Genomic DNA, 6,717 nt, shown 5'->3' on the forward strand with positions numbered 1-6,717 from the left:
TCACCACTCCCACTCCCCGGCCGCCGCCCCCTCCCCTACCGCGCCTCGGGGGCCCGTCTCTCTCCTGGTTCCGGCTTTATCCGGCCCTAGCGCAGTTCCCCTACCCCAGGTCCCGGGCCCCTGGGCCTCTGATCCCGGAACTGCCACTGAGCTGACCTTGCTGTCCCTCTCCCTGCCTCGACCTCGGCCTCGGCTTTGGCCTCCGCCTCCCCCTCCTCCCCTCGCCCACCCTTGCGTCCCCTGCTTTGTGCCCTTGTGTAAAGAATTCGTTCCATGAGACCATACTCATTAGTGAAATAAATCAATCTCGCATGTGTGAATACCGAATAGTTTCCCTAATGTAAATAATGATTCAAATATATAAAAATATGTGGTAATCATGATTCCCCATTAGGTGGCCTTGAAGCCTTATAAAGTTTTCACTCATTAATTAGAAAGGCTTTATTCTGGGCTTCTTGATATGAAAATATTTGAAGCTAGAGTATATGAAGTTTTACCCAAATATTTCAAGGAAAAAGACACTATGGTAACTACTATTAAGTCAGGTTATAAGGTGGTGAAGTACTAGGTTATTGAAACAGTCATGCTGTGACCTCTATTGTTATATTGTTATGTCCTGTTTTATCTCAATCTCCCCCTTATTGTTTCAAAAAAAAATTATTTAGTCATTTCTTATGTTTGTCTTAATTAAAGAAAAAATTCAAAAAAATTAGGATATATAAATAGTAACTCTTTTCGATTTCCTATTAACTTGTTTTGAAGTCCTGTAGTACTCCCACGATCTTGTTTTGACTGATTAGACTCTGTTCCATTCTATATGATAGTATCAAGTTTGAAGACATAGGCAAGTACTTTGAAGACAATAAGATTCACTAAGATACCCATTCTGGTTTGACTATTGTCTTCTTTGGAAGTCCTGTAATGTTTACAATGCCTAAGTTTTATTGGTCTTGTTCTCTACTGTTTTGTCCAACTTTATAATATCTAATAAGATAGACAATTCTTTTTAAGGAAACAAGGGACAACGTTGATAACCATTGTTGATAAACTTGTACTCTGTTCTACACCATGTGCTATGTCTATCCTTGGTATTGACTGACAGCTTTGTTTTGCCATATTTGAATGTATTCTCCCCCCCCCCCCAAAGAAAGTAATAAGCACTAAGGAGTAATAAAATACAAGATGTGTAAATTTTGTTGTAAAAAAGAGAGGGAAAAAAAAAAAAAACAGAAAAAGAGCTCTAACGGATATAACAGCAAGTGTGTTTGGGGGTGTTAAATAGCTGACTTTATCAATGTTTTTGGAACATTGAACACAGCTGTTTGCAGTCTCCCTGTTTGAATGTCCACCTTGTGTTATTTGATACTGTGATTTGAGGAACTATTTTCAAGAAGATAGTGTGTAATCTACTAGCAGGTAATTTCTTACTGTTATGTTTTTTTTGTTTTGTTTTGTTTTGTTTTGTTTTGTAGTTCTGTATTGCGTGTACCCTTACGCCGCTTTGGTTTGTTTTGTGTTTTTCTCTTTTTCCTCTTAAATTAAAAAAAAAAAAAAAAAAAAGAATTCGTTCCAGACACAAAGGTGGATGTAAAGTGATCTACGTAGAATGCTTTTGTAAAGTGGAGGATCCAAATGGATTTAGGCCTGTGTGAGAGAGAAGGTGGGGTGGGTGTTGCCGCGGAGGCCTCTCTGCCTTCAGTGAAAGCCTTGAGTGAAAGGTGATGGGGGTGGGGAGATTTAAAGGGCCTGTGTTAAAACACAGAGAGAGACAGACACAGACTCACACGTGTGTTGTTTTACACACAGCAGTTACTCCTGGAGATAGACACACATAGATATATATCTAATAAATTCACTGTGTAACATTGTTTCTTCATTTTAAACATTTACTTTTCGTTGTTTTGTTTTGTTTTTGGCAGATACGTTAGTTGAGAGACCCAAAGGGGTCCAGCGCGAGGAGGCAAGTGCCCCGAGGACCTTGAGTCCTATTGGATCAGCTGATAGGATAGGATGGGTCTGAACTCTGGGGCCTTGGCCTCAGAGGGCAGGCAGTGGTCCCCTGCGCAGTCAGGGCATGGTGTGTGTGTGTGTGGGGGGGGGGGGGGCTTCTTTTTTTTTTTTTTTTTTTTGTGGTTCTCTCTGTTCTCTCCCTGTCCTGATTATAGAATACTAAGGAAACACTTTTTAATTAAAGAGTCAGGAGAACTATCTGGAGCAATGGATACCTTTGGTAGGTTTTGTTTTGTTGTTGTTGCTGCTGTTGTTGTTTTGTTCTTTTAATGACCAGAGTTAAGTGGGTAATAAACATGTCTTTAAACAAAATCTGCCCCTCTGTTGAATCAGGGTCTATTTTTTTTTTAAGGGAACAAAACAAAACAGTGTAAGGGTACAAGTAATACAGGACTTAAAAACACACACTTGCAGTTGTATAAATCAGGATCTATGGATCCATGTTTCATGAGTGCCTCTGATAAATGACCTAAGAAGTCAGAGCGGTTTTCACCTTTCTTTAGAGACGTACTTGACAATGTAAAATAACTAGAAGGCTTGGATTTTATCCTCCTCAGACCTTCAAGAATACACGTCTGGAAAAGTGTCTCTTGTTCTCATCTCTTACATTGTTGTCAGGCCACTCGGGGTCTTGGTTGGGAACCAACCAAGATTGTGCACCGTTGGGAATTGGTGGTTCCCCTGCCTCTCTGTCTTCTGGTCTTCTAAAGTGAACGGTATGATACTCATCTCTCATGTCCAAATGCAATAGCGACTTGTAACACTGCCTGTCTCTCACTAGAAGTCATTGACGTTCAGAGTGACATTGCATCTTCCCAGCCTAGCTTCTATGGATCTGAGCAAATCCTTGAAAGACATTGAGGTACTTATCAGGGTCACCTGAAGATTTTCCTAGCTGTAGATATAATTTGCTGTAAGTCGCCGAGATATATATATATATCGAGAGAGAGAGAGAGAGAGAGAGAGAGAGAGCACAACCACTGTAGCATGTGTCTTTATTTATACGCTTCCGAGAAGTACAACGTCAACCTCAACCCCACTTTGTAGCGATTTGTTTGCCGGGCTGGCCTGAGCCCCTTGGCCCTTTGCCTCCTTGGGGCTGCAGCAGCTTGTTCAGGTGGCTTGTTTTGGACTCTCTGTGTTTCCTGGGCAGGCAGGTGGGCAGGCGGGCAGGCACCAGGCACCAGGCAGGCAGGCAGGCAGGCAGGCAGGCAGGCAAACAGACCTCGCTTTAGCTGTCGTACCCCCCCCCCCCCGGGTGATTGATCTATCTCCGGATTCAAAGGCTCCCTCCACCCTGCCTGCACGCGCACTCACTCGCCTACTCCTTTCCGCGGTCCCCCCTCCCCCCTTGGAGGCCAGGGGACCCCGCCGATTGGGCCCCTTAGGGTGATTTTGAACATCCTGCTCTTCCAGCTCAGAGACCTCTGGTGATCTCGCTGGTGTTTGAGGTCGTTGTGGGGCTCCACCTGGTGGTGGCTTTGCTATGATGTCGCGCTCGTAGTCAGCAGCTGGAGCGCAAAGGGCTGACGTGTGGCCTTGGCGACGGGGACAGAGTCCCAGGAGGTCCGCCTGCTAGGCGAGACTGCAGCGGTCGTGCCTGAGCTGAGCCGGCGGGCGCGCTGTGCGGAGATTGGATCGGCAGGGCTATGTGAGAGGTGACTGTTGCCGCCTTTCCGCGGCCGGTCGCGGCTAGCCGGGGGGTGTGTGGGTGACCCGAGCCGGTCGACCAGCACACCCTCCTGCTTCTCGGCGGCCCTCCGGCCGGCCACCGAGACGCAAGGAGGGAAGAGATGTGTTCCCTCCATCCCGGCAGGCAGCCGGCTGGGCCGGCTCGTGGAAGGGAGTGTGTGGCCAGCTTGGCCGGGTCACCGGTGCCTGTGTTCCTCTTTGCTCTTCTCCGGACTCCTTGCGGGGTCCCCGCCTTGTCCTGGCTGCAGCGCGAGGGGCCGTGCAGGGCTGTTGGGCTTTGCCCCCGGTGGTTGGAAGTCTGGATCTGGATCGTTGTGATTCCCCAAGTGTGAGCTCGCGAGCTCGCGGACTGGCCGGGGCCGGGGCCGGGGCCGGGGCCGGGGCCGGGGCCGGGGCCGGGGCCGGGACCACCCGCCCGTGGAGGTTGTCGGGGCCTCGGCCTCGAGCCCGAGTGGGTCCTGGTGTTTGGAGGGGCGGGCGGGGACCTACCTGTCTCAGTCAGCGACTAAGTCCGAGTTAGGCTCGAGGATCGGCGGGGTTCGCCCGCCCGGGGAGGGTGCCCGGCCTCCGGGCCCCAGTGGGGACCCAGTGGACCCCAGTGGCCATAGGGCTCGGCCCATTGCCCGTTTCCCCAAGGAAGGCCCAGGTGAGAGGGTCTCGTGCTGTCCCCTGCGCCAGCAGGTGGCTCGGGGAGGGCGCTGATGGAGGGCTGGCTTGGTCCAGCGTCCCTGCGCCCTGTCCCGCCCCCCCACCCCCCCCCCCCGCGGTCGACCAGTTGGCCCTGGGTGCTCCGCCGTCTGCAGCATTGGGGTCGTCTGAGGGGCCAGGTCCCCGGCGCCTTGCTTTGGAGGGCGGGTGTGATCAGGGGATTGTCCCCTCTGTCATGTGTCACAGATCTTTTGGCTAGAGGTGGGCGTTTTGTGTCTGCAGGTATATGCTGACACGCTGTCTTTCGGTGGTTGCCGCTGCTGCAAAGACGAGGGGATTTGGGCTCCCGGATGGCGAGTTGGGGCTCTGGGTTTGCTGGCCGTCCCGTGGTACTTGGAACCCTGCTTCTCTCGCCCCTGAGCTGTCCGCCCTGGGGCCCGTGCGCCGGCTCTTGGACATCCGAGTGTGGCCTCCCCTGACTCGGTGCCGCCTCCGGTCTCTAGCACCCGAGGGTGGCGGGGATGGCGGCAGGGGCCCTCTGCCCCTGTGTGCTCCTCGTCGCGGGCACCGAGTGCGGTCTGAGACGACCCTCGAGTGTGGCTCCGTGCCTTTCTGCGTGTCAGGCGTTCCCCTGGGTCGTTGTCGGCCGCTGGCGGTGTTGGGGGTTGTGGCACTGGCGAGGCTGAAAGCGGGCTCTTCTCTGACTGTCCTTGCCAGGCCTACCCTCCCCGCGGTCCTGTCTCTTCCCCTCCCCTTTCATTGTGACCGATGTGGTGAATGAGCGCTCTCCTGGGCCGGGCCTAAGCCGCGCCAGGCGAGGGACGGACATTCATGGCGAATGGGACCGCTCTTCTCGTTCTGCCTGCGGGCCCCTCGTCTCTCTACCCCGCCTCTCGGTGGTGCGTGGAAGGCAGGGGTGCGGAATCCGGCCCGACCTCGCTTCCCCTCCCGCTCGCCCTTGTGGTGTTGTCGCCCGGGGGCGGGTGGGTCGTGGTCGCTTGACGCGATGGAACTCTCCTCGCTTGCCCCTTCGGGGGGCGTCTGCGGCGTGGGTGGAGTCCTCCCCCACGGTGGGGAGAGGGGCTCGCCCCGCCACTACGCTGCGCGCCGCGCCCTACGGCACGCGAGCGTGCCTCGGCCTCCTGCGGTGCTCCTGGAGCGTTCCCGGCTTGTCTGTCCAGGTGCACGAGGCTGAGGGTCGGTGCCGTACCCGTGTCCCGGTGCCTCTGTTCTGAGCCGCCTGCCGTCGTTGGCGTGCTAAACCTCGCTTTGGGGGTTTTTCTGGCTGTGCCGGGAAACCGCCCGGGGATCGAGTCGGTAGGGAAGAGGAGGCTCTTGCGCCTCATGCACCCTCCCCCCCGCCCTGGGGGAGGGGTGTTGGGCGTGTGGGTTTCCCTCCCCCCCCCAGCGGCGTCCTCTCGTTCGTCCCGGCGCGATGAGAGGAGGTGTGGGTGAGATCGCCTGCTGGGGGTGGGGCTGAGCGCGCGCCCGCGTGTGTTTACCTCCTCTGGGGGGCCCCCGCGGGCGTGTGAGCGATCGTGGTTGGGCCGGCCTGCCGTCTGCCTTTCCTCTCCTCTCTTTGCGGGAGGTTTGAGGGCCGTTCTGCCGTTGCCGCCCGGCACGGCCAGACGCTGGATTGTGGGGGAGCCCGGCCCGTGGTGGCGGGTGGCGGGCTCCCCTGCCGGCCCCGGCCGCGTACGCTCGAGACGCTTGTTGTGCCCGACCCTCTGCCTGTACCGCAGATCCCCCCCAAGCCTGGCTTTGTCTCCTCGACGGTTTCCCTTCGCGCTCCGACGGGGGTCCGCTCGGGGCCGGGTGCGGCCCGCCCTCAGTGAGAAGAGTCTTCTCTAGCGATCCGAGAGAAGGGTGTGCCTCGTGACGGTGGCCACCCGCGTTTGTCTCCTTTCTCAGCCTCGCGCGGTAGCCGCCGACGTCGCTGCGTCGTAGCCGTCGGTCGGTGCGTGTCTGGGCGAGAGCTGCCCTCCTTCCCCAAGCTCTGCCGTGGTGGGGTGGAAGGAGGGGTCCGCCGGTCCCCGCGGTGGGGGTCGTGCGCCCGCTCTTTGCCTCTGGCTGTGGCCCGCGCCTCCCCCCTCCGAGTCGGGGGAGGGTCCCGCTGGGCCCGGGGCCGGCGCCCGGTGCGTGTGTTGTGAGGAGGGGGGACGGTTCGCCGCGCGTGAGCGCGCGCGCGTGTGGCTTCGTCCCCCCCGCCGGTGGAGGCGAACCCCGTGTGTGTGGAGGGTGCGCGGGGCCCGTTCCCCCGGACCCTCCCTCCCCGTGCCCGCCGTGAGCTTGGATACCCGCGTCCGCCTCACTCTTGTCGTCGTCCGGTCCCCGTTGCCGCGTCCGGCGGCGACGGCGGTGCCTGTG

Source organism: Cavia porcellus, unplaced genomic scaffold (assembly GCF_034190915.1).
Source record: "Cavia porcellus strain 051 isolate PalLab524CR breed Dunkin Hartley unplaced genomic scaffold, mCavPor4.1 scaffold_53, whole genome shotgun sequence".
Lineage (NCBI taxonomy): Eukaryota > Metazoa > Chordata > Mammalia > Rodentia > Caviidae > Cavia > Cavia porcellus.